This window comes from Sceloporus occidentalis, unplaced genomic scaffold (assembly GCF_023333645.1).
Source record: "Sceloporus occidentalis isolate IW3139 unplaced genomic scaffold, rSceOcc1.0.p SCAF_164, whole genome shotgun sequence".
NCBI classification, from domain to species: Eukaryota; Metazoa; Chordata; class Lepidosauria; order Squamata; family Phrynosomatidae; genus Sceloporus; species Sceloporus occidentalis.
In genome coordinates this window covers 188,738-200,965 of record NW_028317144.1, presented here as the reverse complement: position 1 = coordinate 200,965, position 12,228 = coordinate 188,738, and the positions used below count along the sequence as shown (strand labels likewise).

General features: G+C 38.9%; 1 protein-coding gene across 3 annotated transcripts in view; it reads right to left on the bottom strand.

Moving 5' to 3' along the window:
* The window catches only part of LOC149279480 (diacylglycerol kinase eta-like), an 89,241-nt gene that overhangs the window by 39,400 nt on the left and 37,613 nt on the right, over positions 1–12,228 (bottom strand). For all 3 annotated transcript variants that reach the window (XM_089501105.1, XM_089501104.1, XM_089501106.1), the window contains exon 3: positions 10,027–10,107. The gene's annotated coding sequence lies outside the window, so the exon portion shown is untranslated. The remainder of the gene's footprint in view (positions 1–10,026; positions 10,108–12,228) is intronic.

Here is a 12,228-nt window from a genome sequence, read left to right as displayed (position 1 = left end):
TATCTGAAATGTATTAAGAACATTGTATTAAGTGTTACTTTAACCGTTCCCTTAAACTACATACATTTTAACATCTATATAGAATTTAATCCTGTTTGTGTATAGAGTTCTAATCTTAAACAGCCCACAAGCTGATCAATAATTGTACTTTAGCTGCAGTACATCCTCAGTTTAAAGCACAGACTGTGCAGTGTGTTTAGCTTTCAGATTCAGCGTAAAGCAGATTGAAAGGGGGTGTTGGAGCATTGACAATGTACTCAAATACCAAGTACTGTCTGCTGCACATAAAGGAGCACTTACACACAAGAAATATTGTAATACAAATATAACACATTACCTGCAATTTTATCATCTCATTTAGATCCTGCCTGACCATCAGGCAAACAGGACTAATGCCCATTGGCACCTCTATCTATGTATACCCAGGGAAGCACCCCCTCCCCACGCCATTCTAACTGCTGAGCACTAAGACACAACAGAATATACCACTTCCTACCATGTTCCTTCAGCGCCAATATGTGGCAAAGGCCATCCTTCAGTATATAGTCCCTTCCGGATGCAAGGGCCCACAAGATGCAAAAGCGTAAAATCAGCAGGGGGCCACACATAAGTCATGTCATTGGCTGTTAAACTTAAAATGCCAGGGCAAATCTTTAGCCCCCAGTCTGACTCAGATCTCCTGAAATACATACATACATACATATATATATCACACACACAATAATGAACAAACACAATCTGTTTTAAATAACACGCGTTATTGTATTTTTCTTCATTCAAACATTCACAGTGTGAGTTGGAAAAAGCATGTGATCCCCCAGGCTAATCACTTCAACAAGATGACTCCAAGCTGCTGCTCTCCAATTGAACATCGCTGTTTGCCAAAGAGCACCTTGACACTGTACAACGCTACTGGGAAAATGTGTTTTGGACTGATAAAACCAAGGTTGAATTGTTCGGGAAGAACACGCAGCACTACGTATGGTGTAAAAAGGGCACTGAACACCCACGTAAAATCACCCCGATGGTAAAGTACGTTGAAAAATCTGCGTTTTGGAGTGGCCCAGTCTGGGCATAGACCATAAGCCATTAGAGATCATGTGGAATGACCTCAAGAGAGCTGTTCACACGAGAGATCCTAGAAATATGGCTGAGCTTACGCAGTTCTAGAAGAAATAACAGTCCAAAATTCCACCCGCAGCTACTGGACTACTGGAAGAGCTTGTTTGAGGTTACTGCTGTCAAAGGAGGTTCAACCAGTTAATAAATCCAAGGGTTCACTTACTTTTTCCACCAGCACTGTGAATGTTCGATGGGCGTGTTCAATAAGACACGAAAGATTATCATTGTTCATGTGTTCTTAGCTTTGTTTTTAATTTTGCATTTAATTAACATGTTTTTTTCTGTTTGGTTTTTTTTTTGTTTTTTTAATACCGGTAAATAGCGTTACACATCATTTCTGGAGAGTACAAAAACTTGTCTGTTTTCATACAGAAGATAAAATCATTATGGGAACATATCTCTAATGGGGTGCTCTTACTAACGTAGCGTAGCGTAGCCATTGCGTCAACTGAAGACAAAGTTTCTCTAAACTGATGAAAATCGATGACAGTAAAAGCGGACTAGCCTGTTTAAAGGATTAATACAAAACAACAGTATGTTAAAGGTCAGTGACAGTCAGCGTGACATGAGAGATATGACAAAAAAAACCACACACTACACGTTTTAGAAGAATGCACTTGAACTGTTAAGAATGAAACACTAGCAGGAATGAAAATGTAAATTGATTAAATCATATCAATAGCATATGGTAATATACAATACAGCAATGATGCTAGATGTGCCAACTAGGTGTTGAGTGCCTACACTTTTAGCCCATTATATGCAAAAAAAAATCCAGCAGAAACTCAGTTTATAGCTTGCTCTAGATTTGAGACTTTTCTGGCACTTGTATGCTTTTCGCTTGGATAATATGGAGGCGCTTGGCTCCTTTTCACATAAAAAACGATATGAGCAGGGATCCTCTGTACTGCCAATCCTTCAACATCACCCTCTGCCCTGTTACTTTCAAAATCAACTATAATTCTTTGGAGATGGGGGGCCTATAACTACAGAGCTTGGCATATGGGGCAAAGTCAGAGGTCAAAGCTTCACCTGACATTTCCAGAGGCACGGAGATATTGCTTACGGCATAGCAGCTGCCCCTCTTGGAAGTTACGGTATTGCAGTACAGTTCAAAATGTTTAATGATTCCTGATGACGACTATATTTATCACTGTTACAATGGGTATGATTTATCACTGTTAAAATGGGTATGGTTCCTACACCGTATGAAAATTGTGCAGTATCTGTATCCAGTATCCCATTGACAGTTCCCTTACAACACAGCCGCTTTCTGCTACAACAGCATCATTGCACACGAATGTTGCAGCACAGAGAATGATCGGAGTAGCAGCGCACCACTCCTGATGTATTACAATTGACGGTAATCATGCAGACATATTAAAACATTCAGGTAGATATACACTACAAATCCCATCAGACTTGTATGAGGGACCATTATTGGAAGCAGTAGCCCTTAGGCATGGGTGCGGTAGTGAGCTGTGTAAGGGAAGCCCTGTCAGTAGCTGTTTTGGCAACCTCTGCCCGTAGAGACAGACGGTAATGACTGCAGTTACTGGCCCATCCTTTTCCCTACAGCTAAACACAACAATCTTAGGTAATAAAAGAGCAATATTTTTATGTGATAACTTCCACTGTGGTGTCCCAAGAAAGCGACCATTGCTCGCAGGGTTGGAGAGCTCCTTTAATCTCTAATGGAGTGTTCCCAGTTTTGCATGGAAATAAAGGGACAAAATAGAAGCATCAATGGTGATGTAAGAGTTAAAGCTATGCCTAAACATAAATAACTTCTAAACAATTTCACAAGTGATGACTTTTAATTTAATTCACAGCTATTTCAGATAGCTCGCTAAATCTTCTGACCTGAGTCACAGTTCACCATATGTTCTATGGAATCAGATAAAGAGGGCAGGAGGAAGGAAGGATACGCAACAGGGAAGCATTAAAAGTGATAGGAATCTGAATTGTAGAATACCGTGTACAACCTGGTAGAGCACATCCGCCAGATAACCTGGTATCATTCCTTTTTTACAATGTCACCTGAGCTACTCAAAGCAGCTGCATGTAGTGTACGACGCAAAAAACATTTAATGCCAGGGTTAGGTTGCATACCTGGGAACTCTCCGGGTTTGACCCGGTGAACTCTGGGTGAATCACCGCTTCTCGGGTTCTCTGGATCAACACCCGAATCCTCTGAGTCATGTTTCTCACGTCAGCAGGACCACCCCCACCATCGGTGGGCAGTCCTGGCCATATCCTGCAAGGGTAGGCTCCAGGTAGCCCGAGCCCAGAAGTTCCTAAGTATGGTTAGTTAAGGCCGTGCTTTTTTCACATTGTGAATACATTATATATTTGTGACAGTGAGCAGGGCATGATGGTTGATGGTATCTATATTTCATGGAAAATATTGCAGTACAATGTGCTTGATAACCCCAGGGAGAATGTCTTGTGGCAGTTAGAACAAAGGACATTCTGTAATTTAGTTTGGGTCCCTGTGGTGGAACATTTTGGAGAGAAGGGAGGGCCAGTGCTCCACTCCATAGTTTACTTGCAGCAGGTGGGGCGTCCAGTCCAGGTGTTCTGGATCATCCAGGTAGGTAATCACCTGTTGGCAATGAGAGGCAGGAGGGGGCTCTAAAGTTCCCTGAGAGGGATTCAGTGGGGAAGATACAGTGAGTAAGACTGCATTGCTCTCCACAAGAGTCTACTGTACGGAAATATTCCTTAACCCCTTCAAGACCGGGACGTACCTGATACGTCATCGATGATGCGTGATCCAGCGTCGCTATGAACGCTAGGATCGCGAGGGGCGGCTGCTACTAACCGCTGGGTGTCCCCAGCAATCCGCAGCAACCAGTCCCCCTCAATTCCGTGCACGTGATCGCTTTGAAGCGAATCACGAGCACGGAATTAAAATATTTAAATAAAACTGCAGTTTTCAAAGGAAGAGGCAGTATGCGAACGCCGGTCCTAAAGGGGTTAAGAAACAAAAGTAGCTGGTTGTACCCAGAGTGCGGATATTCTAAACTCCTTACTGGCATTATCTTTAAAACAGGTAGTTGAGGAACCAACTCGTAAGGAGGCCATATTGGATTTAGTGTTCACAAATGGAGATTTGTTAACAGATATTTCTGTAGGTGAAAGTTTGGGATCTAGTGATCATCAGTCTGTGTGGTTTAATATACGAACAGTGACTGAGTCACACCACACAAAAACAAAAGTTTTAGATTTTAGAAAAGCTGAAATGAGAATATGTATAGAGGAATCATTATCAGACTGGGACAATTTAAATGGAATCCAGGAGAAATTGGATTATTAAAAAGTTGTATTATTGAAGATAACAGAAAATTGTATTAGGCTGGTCAGTAAGAGTAAAAAATTAAAGAAACCGCTGTGGTACTCTGGAGAAGTGGCCAAAATCATGAAAGACAAGAAGTTAGCCTTTAGTAGATACAAAAATACCCAAAGTGAGGAAGATAGACAGATCTATAAAATTAGGCAGAAAGAGGCAAAGAAAGTTTATAAGAACTGCCAAATCACATGCAGAAGAGCGAATTGCCCTCTCAGTAAAAAATGGAGATAAAACATTTTTTAGATATATAAATGAGAAAAGGAACGTAAAACAAGGATTAGTTAGACTAAAAACAAAAGGAATATATGTAGAAGAGGATAAAGGTTTAGCTGACTGCCTCAATGAATATCTCTGCTCAGTTTTTACAAATGAAAATGAGGGAATGGGAAAAAAGACTGAATCATTTGAAATATGTGAGTTTATCGAGGCGGAGGTTCTACTTCAGCTGTCTAAGGTAAAGACAAATAAGTCGATGGGGCCTGATGGGATACACCCCAAGTTATTAAAAGAGCTTGGGGGTGTACTAGCAAAACCGTTAACTGATATATTTAACGAATCATTGGTAACGGGAGTCGTCCCTGGGGATTGGAAAGTAGCGAATGTTGTGCCCATTCACAAAAAAAGGCAGTAGGGAGGAGTCGGGCAACTACAGGCCAGTTAGTCTTACATTTGTAGTGGGGAAATTAATGGAAACAATGTTAAAGGAAAGGATTGTTGAACATCTGAAGTCACATGGGTTTCAAGATCAAAAACAACATGGGTTTTCCTCAGGAAGATCTTGCCAAACAAATCTTACAGATTTTTTTGATTGGGTGACTAAAGTAATTGATCGGGGTGGTGCAGTAGACATTGCATATCTGGATTTCAGTAAGGCCTTTGACACTGTCCCACATACAAGACTTATAAATAAACTGCAATCTCTGGGTTTAGATCCCAATGTTGTTGAATGGATTAAGGAGCAGCTGAGTGACAGAAAACAGAGGGTTGTAGTTAATGGCGTATATTCAGAACAAGGTCTTGTTAGCAGTGGGATACCTCAGGGATCTGTACTTGCACTCATTCTCTTTAATATTTTTATTAGTGATATTGCAGATGGTCTTGATGGAAAGGTATGTTTATTTGCTGACGATACAAAAATTTGCAACAGGGTTGATGTTCCTGGAGGAAGAAGCCAAATAGCAAACGATCTAGGTAAACTGGAAAAATGGTCAGAGCTGTGGCAATTGGCATTTAATGTAGATAAATGCAAAGTAATGCACTTGGGGCAGAAAAACCCAAGGGCAGAGTATAGAATATTTGATACTGTCCTAACCTCAACGTGTGAGGAAAGGGATTTAGGGGTAATTATTTCTGAGGATTTAAAGGTAGGTAGACAATGCAGTAGAGCAGCAGGTAATGCTAGCAGAATGCTTGGTTGTATAGCGAGAGGTATTAGCAGTAGAAAGAGGGAAGTGCTCATGTATTGTACAGTACTGGAGACCGTATCCCCAGAAGGATATAGAAATGTTGGAGAAAGTTCAGAGAAGGGCTACTAAAATGGTTTATCGATTACAAGATAAACCCTACCAGGACAGGTTAAAGGATCTTAACTTATATAGCCTGGAAAAAAGACGGGACAGGGGGGATATGATAGAAACATTTAAATACTTAAAGGGAATCAACAAGGTAAAGGAAGATAGTTTATTTAAAAGGAGAAATACTACCACAACAAGAGGACACAACCATCAATTAGAGGGGCAAAGGTTTAATGGTAACATCAGAAAATATTACTTTAGGGAAAGGGTAGTGGACGCATGGAATAGCTTTCCAGCAGAAGTGGTAGATGTTAATACAGTAAAGTTATTTAAGCAAGCATGGGATAGGCATAAGGCCAAGCTAGATATAGGATAAGGGCAAGTACTAAAGGAAAGTACTCGCAGGTTGGGCAGACTGGATGGGCCTACTGGTTCTTATCTGCCGTCACTTTCTATGTTTCTAAGAAGAAAAAGGTCTGTGCTACATTTTGTTTTGTTGGCAGCGCGTAAGCTGTCCAGTTATAGTCAGTTACTATGTTACAAAATGTTAGTGCTCAGAGAGCAAGGCTTTTCTTTTGTTTGTTTTATATTTATGTTTCGTTTGCCGGACCTTTTAATAAAAAGGACTATAATTCCTAAAGTGATACAACCTTGTGTGGTATTTCCAACCCTAAGACTGTGTGGTTATATGATCCCAGCTCACAATATATTATTTCCCATAATTATATATACACACACATACATATACACACACACACACACACACACACACACACACACACACTTTTCTATTGCAGCATGACTGGGCCCCTGTGCACAAAGCAAAATCCATAAAGACATGGATGTATAAGTTCAGCGTGGAAGAACTTAACTGGCCGCCCAGAGCAATGACCTCAACCCCATCGAACACCTTTGGATAAACTAGAACTAAGATTGCGAACCAGGCCTTTTTGTACAACATCAATGCCTCACAAATGCTCTACTGGATGAGGGGGCAAACACTCCCACAGAAACACTCCAAAATCTTATGGAAAGCATTCCCAGAAGATAGTTATAGCTGCGGGGGGAGGGGGTTACGTATTAATGTCTGTGTATTTAGAATCTGATGTCAAAAAAGTCCCTGTAGGTGCAATGGTCAGGTGCCCCATGTCCCAATACTTTTGTCCATATAGTGTGTCTATATACACATATACATACAATAAACTGTAAAGATATGGAGTGCACGGTGAGGTTAACAACGGTTTCTGATGTTGGTTTGGTTCATACAAGGTGGCCGAACTATTTTAAAAGAGGAGTAGCGTTATTTAGTAGTAATTAGTTTTATTTTCCACTACTATAAATACTCCATGTTGCGTATAAGTAAAACAAGTGATCAAGAAGCTCACCTATTCGTGCTCCCCCAAAATAAACTTACATGCCTAGTCAGTCATGGTCACAACAGTGGCTCTACCCAGCTGTCTCTTTTAATGCAGAGACACCATTATGTAAACCATTTCCTACATCCTAAAGTTCTCTCCTGTTCATTTACCCACAAAGGCTGCCTGATCCAATCTACATCAATCAGCAACTTAACAAAAGGACAGAATGGGAACAATGGGATGAAAAATTTTACGGATTATAAGCAAATATATACAAGTTAAAAATCAGTAAACAACCGGACTCCACTCGGGGTGCCTCGGCATAAAGAGTCAGTATATCAGCTTCTTGCACACGCTTAGTTGACTCCCAGTCAAGTTAGTAAGAGATGAGGCACCCATAAAAAAGTAATGGTAATAGCAAAAGCCAATCATACGGATGCTAAGAAGTGTACATCTTAATATTTCCCCATTTCTGTACAGAACTCCAGAGAAGGAGGTAAACGAGAAAGACATCTCATCAACTAAACAATGCATGACTATGTATTTGAAGCCTGAAGTTCTTGATTTTCCAATGAATGTGTTTACTGCTTGTTGAAAATAAATGAATAAATATAACTGTAAAATCAGTCCAGCTGATGTCACGAAGACTCAATTTCTTATCCAATCTGCTCAGTGCCAAAAATATCTTGTCTGCCATCACACAGTAACATATGCGGTTCTGTGGCATCTTCACCACCGAACTGGCAGGGAGGGAAGATGTTATAGGACCATCTGTTTTTTTCCCCCCAAACAATAATTAAGTCTCTAAAGAAAGTCAACATCTTAAAACCAAATGAGACTGTTGACAATGACATCAGAGAATATAAAAAATAAATTACCAATATATTAGACTGAATATGGATATGCGTATGTTCACATGGTTAAGACCTTCCAGGCACTTTACATTCATTACTACAAATTATTATTTTGTTCACAAATAAATTCCCCAATAATTGAAACCTATAGTTTGTAATTGAGGGTTAAGAGTAGGCATCTGTTATTATTCATAATTACTCACGGCTCAAGTAATGTCTCTTTAAGGTCCCATCACATTAACTGACATAACCTTGATATTTTAGTGCAAATACAACTTTAAAAGGGAAATCGGTGAAAATGTGTTTTTTGTTGTTTTGAAAATCATCACGTCACCAACTTCACTATTCCAAAAACAGTAAGTATTGGTAAAACATCAAGGCTTAAACATTTCAATTATTTACAACTGAGAATTATTGAAAATCAAATCACTTAATTTAAGATGGAAAAGTTATTGGTAAGACCGGGAGGGAAACTACTGTATTTGTTTGATTATAAGACAAGGTTTTTTTCAGAGCAAATGGTCTGAAAAATACCCCTCGTCTTATAATCGGGGTCGTCTTATAATCAGACCTCAAATAGAGGTCTGACTATGAGACTAAGATCCAGATCCCACGCAGCACTGCAGGGAAAGGTATGCACGATGAACGTAGACAACCCCCACTGCTAACCGCACCTCCTTCCGGCTGCAGCGGAAGTTGCCTACACGAAATCGCGTAGACGTCTACACACTGCCCGGACAACACACCGGGAGTCAGAAGCACCGGTAAGTTTTTTGGTTTTTTTGAGGGGGGTAAATGGGGGGCATAAGGCATTTCTGTAGGCAGAGTGCTGTATGATATGCCTTTTAACCCCCTTAATGCCACTCTGCCTCCAGAAATGCCTTTTAACCCTCTATACACCACTCTGCCTCCTGAAATGCCTTATACCACCATATATGCCACTCTGCCCCATAATATGCCTTTTAACCAGAGTGGCATATAGGGGTATAAGGCATTTCTGGAGGCAGAGTGGCACATAGGGGGTCAAAAGGCATATCATGGGGCAGAGTGGCATATAGGGGTTTTAAGGCATTTATGGGGCAGAGTGACAAGCCTGGGGGCAGGTTGGAAAATAAAAGGAATTAAAAACAAATTTTTTTTCAATCATAGCTTTTATTAAAAAAAATAGTTTACATGAATTAACATTTACTGGTAAAACTTTTTTCCTATAGGGTAGTCTTATATTCAGGCTTTTTCTTTTTTTCCTAAATTAATATTCAGATTTTGGGGGGTCGTCTTATAATCGAGCAAATACAGTAGTTATGTTTTAGATTACACATAAAACATGGAAGTATTGGCTACTTTTTATATGAGTATGTTTTTTTATGTCAAAGTAGCCCTAAAACAGATCTCCAATTCAGTTTCATTAATTGGAAATCAGGTTTGACAAATCCTGCCTCCAATTAAGATTTTGTTGAAGTGATTAGCCTAGGCCTATGGGGTTCATATACTTTTTCCAACCCATACTGTGGAAGTTTAAATAATAATGTATTATTATTAAGTGGCAATTTGTGCATTATTAAATTTAAACAAACTGTTCATTATTGTAACATAGATTAAGATTATATCATATTTTAAAAGAAATACATACATACATGCTGGTAATTCCACGGGGTTCACTTTTTCTTCCCAGGTATGCAACTAACCCATTGTTTGCTTCATACACTACATGTAGGTATATTCATCCATAGACTTACACATATATACCCAAACTAATCTGCACTCTAAACAAACAAGCTGGGTATTTTCACCGGTTGTCTCCCACATTTATCACAGTTTCATCTTACCGTGAAGCTGTTGTTGACATTTTTTGTGCTTGATTCAGCTACGCTGGCATCTGACAGGTCAACCTCGTCAAATATTAGAGACTGACGAAAAGAGAAGAAATACATTTGATGATTACACAACTCATCTTATTGTTCACATAACATTATCACATGTATCAGTCTCCAGAGAAGAGAGGTAGAGAAACCCTAGGTCAGAACCTCCACTACCAACCAATTAAGCTGTTACTATTTTTTTCTATTGTATATCTCTCATATAATGAAGTTTATGTTCATAAAATAAAGCAATTTTTGCAAATATATATTTTACAAGCAACTATCCAGCCATAGTTATGGTCTTAAAATCTCAATTTTATGTGTTACAAAAAGGAGAGCTATGTCAGTGCAATGGCATCACCACAATTAAAAATACCATATAAATAAAAATAACAGAAATTAACCACAAAAGACTAAAGACAGCGCTCTTTTTAATTTTTTGTACCCTTTGTGAAAAAGTCTGTTTTAATCTGTTTCTGAGGTGCTCCCATAAACGATATATTGCTTTCTTCCATGAAAAGAAGGCCTTTCTTTAAATACAATTCTTTTCATATCAACTTATAAAATATGGTCAAAATTTAAGAAAAAGCCTTTTCTTATATACAAAAGCTAATGAGAAAAAATGCTACATAGATTCTTATATTTGTAGCATATTAATATTTCACAACTTTTACTTTTCAAAACTGGTCATTCTGCCCCCATATCCTATTTGGGACATCTTTGAACTGAGCAAATTCAGTTTATCAAATCATATATTTTTGAAACTAGACACCTCAAGGTATTTCAAATGGTGGCATTCTAACCCTTTCCATGCATTAATTTTACCATCAGCCTTGTCAAAGTTTGTGGTAGAATTTTTTGTGTTTTTCTCCCCATACACATTGCATTTCAAGTATGAATTTACAGTCTCTGGTATATGCCACAGCCAAACATCCCAATATGTATTCAGCAACATCTCCCGAGTACAGTTTTACCACCTATGTTAGTTGGGTTGTTTTGGAGATGTGCATTTGTCTTTGGAATCGGTTTGTACCCATGTCCTATGTGAGACATCTTTGAACCCGGCCAATTCGATTTACTCCATAAAATCATACACTTTTGAAAACTAGACACACCATGGGTATTCCAAATGGCATTATTTTAACTCTTTCCATGCCAGGATATTTGTGAAGATATAGCGCTAACATTAGGACTTGCTCACAAAAATAAACCTTTTTTTCATATTTTTAAAATTTTTGTTACATTTTGATGGAATTGGATGGTACCCCTGATGGTGAAATCACTGGGGAAATATTTCCACATTTTATGCTTTATTTTTCAACTTTTTATTTTTTTCAGATTTTTTTACTAATCACATTGTGATTAGTAAGTTGAGCTGCTTCTACCTAAGGTTATTTTTACATTTCAAAGAATGCAGGGTGGCATATGACTGGCTGCAAAGTAGAATTCCTTTTGCGTGCAATAAGAAAAAAAATTAAAAAAATAAAACTTCAAGTAGGCAATCAGTGGAAGGAAAATACTTGCATTAAAATCTATGGGAGTGCTTTCCACAAATGCAAATTGGGGTCGGCCCCTACCCCCATCTGTAGTACCGTTCACCAAGCCAGTGCTGACTAGCAGAATGTATACCACATGCAAGAATACAAGCACATACCCTGCGCAAAAAAATAGCTGAGAGGGGGGATTCTGCTCAAGCCCCACACATTTGCAAAAGGGACACAATGGAAGCAATAAAGTGCATATGATGGCTGAAGCATCTCTTTAAGAGAGTTATCTTGCAGAGAGGTGTGGCGGCAAGGGTATCTGGCAGACAATCAACGCTATGTTAAAATATGGAGGACTAACACGCAGCATTCTGTGAATTACTAATCTGTTTTTCCTCTGACTGGCAAACATCACTAATGTTTGCTCAACACTGAATTTGAATTAGTTTGAAAATCATGTTGCCTCTGGATATGGGCATAAAATCCAATACCACGCACATAAACCTTTTATATTCCGCATTATGATCCCATCAACCAGATATTTGCAGATAGATCATTACAATGTGATAATTTTGAGCAGATGAAATACAAAGTAGCCTTTACACTGCCAGACATTTGTATTTTTAGGGACTGCATCATCCCCACCACCATCACACACAAAACCAACTTCTGTTTTAACAACCTT